The sequence below is a fragment of the Fukomys damarensis genome, unplaced genomic scaffold (genome assembly GCF_012274545.1).
Source record: "Fukomys damarensis isolate Sample0158 unplaced genomic scaffold, DMR_v1.0_HiC HiC_scaffold_27, whole genome shotgun sequence".
Classification (NCBI taxonomy): domain Eukaryota; kingdom Metazoa; phylum Chordata; class Mammalia; order Rodentia; family Bathyergidae; genus Fukomys; species Fukomys damarensis.
Genome location: NW_022900939.1, coordinates 21836747 through 21838498, shown reverse-complemented (window position 1 = coordinate 21838498; position 1752 = coordinate 21836747). Strand labels below are relative to the sequence as shown.

At 45.7% G+C, this 1752-nt stretch overlaps 1 pseudogene; it reads right to left on the bottom strand.

The window, feature by feature from the left end:
* Positions 1 to 1470, bottom strand: LOC104870491 (annotated as a pseudogene).
* Positions 1471 to 1752: the final 282 nt, after the last annotated feature.

Here is a 1752-nt window from a genome sequence, read left to right as displayed (position 1 = left end):
GACTTTATTGATCTAAAAACAGTGACTGTTCTGCAAAAAAAAAGGGGGAGCCAAATGGCATCCTACACACCAGACATGAAAGTGGAAGTGAGGGAAGGGGCTGGGAATCCACTGGGGAAAGCTGGTAACTGTAGCCAAGGAACTGGCAAGGGAAGGAGAAGAAGGGGAGATGCATGCAAGAGCGAGATTTCCAAAAAAGTTGAAACGGTGTGGGGGAGAGAACTCCCAAAAGACCCTGGAATACATCAGAGGTGAGTACAACAACAATCTTTTCCACTGTAAGGAGAGTGAGGTGCCCCCCTCAGCTGTGAACTCTAGAGACTCGGACCCTGGGGCTGGGGACGGAGGGCTCCCCAGACAGCATCACAAGAAGGCATCACACCACTCCCGGAGGCACCCAAAGCAGTCCCGGGACTGTTTGGCGTTGGCACCACATGTGTCTTTCAGCCATTCCCGGAAGAGGTCTTCATCTTTCTTTAGCACCAGAAATTGGCCAAGGACCACATAGGCCTTGTCAAAGCCTCTTTCTTCCAACTTCTTGCCAGGACTTCACCAATACCAGCCAGGCCACCACTGTCTTTTCCCTCATGGGCAGTGCCATGAAGTCTCTGTGCTTTGGGGATGTTGTCACCTTGATCAGGCTTAACCAGCAGCTTTAGCTCCCCTAACGGTTCCTCCCGACCAGATATTTTCTAGTATGATATGACTATTCCTTTTTAGAAGGGAAAATTATATAGTCAGCCTCCTGTATCTGTGCATTCTGTATCTGTGGATTCAACTGCCAATCAAAAATTTTGCAAGAAAATTGCACCTGTACTGAACACATATAGACTTTTCTTTTTTGTCATTATTCCCTAAAGAATATAGTGTAACAACTATTTACATGGCATTTACATTTTATAAGGTATTATGCATAATTTAGAGATGCTTTAAAGCATACAAGAGGAGGCTGGATATGGTAGTGCAAGCCTGTAATCCTAGCTCTCATGAGGTTGAGGCAGGAGGATTTCCATGAGTTCAAGGTCAGCATGGGCTACATAGTGAGACCCTGTCTCAAAAAACCAAACAAAACAAAAGTATATACAGGAGAGTGTGCATAGGCTATATGAAAATGCTATATCATTTTATACCAAGGACTTAAGCTTCCTCAGATTTAGGTATCCTGGGTATCTTGGAACCAACTTTCCAAGGATGTCAAGGGACAACTGTAATATGCATATAAACAAAAGACTCTTCATTTTTTAGACTTTTAAAAAAAAACTTCTATGGGTGGCACAATACAATGTCTGGGACTTTCTTGGAAGGTGAAAGAAATGGATGAGAATGTAGATGAACAAAATCAGCCCTGTGTTAGCACTGCTAAAGCTATCTGATGGATACAGGATGGCCTGGGGGTGCCCATATTCTGTTATTGCTGTTGTTGTCATCATCATCACTGATCACAGCCCATGGTGCCGATTTCCTTCCCATCATGCTGGGGAGGACACATGCCATCCCAAAGAGGACTCAGGACCTAGAACTTGTCACCCAGAGGGTCAGAAGGCAGGTGGGATACTTGGAGTTACTTGGGATGTGGCAGAAGAAAGTTATTTCCATGTTTCGGGGGATCTGTGGATAGCGTTTATTTACTAGGAAGTCTGGGTCCCTTCCTGTCAGTGCTAGAAACCACAGTGGCCAAAGCACAGAAACTGGAGGAGGGTCAGGAGTGGGCAGTTTGAGGTGAGGGTCAAGGCCAGGGCTTGGCATGGTGGG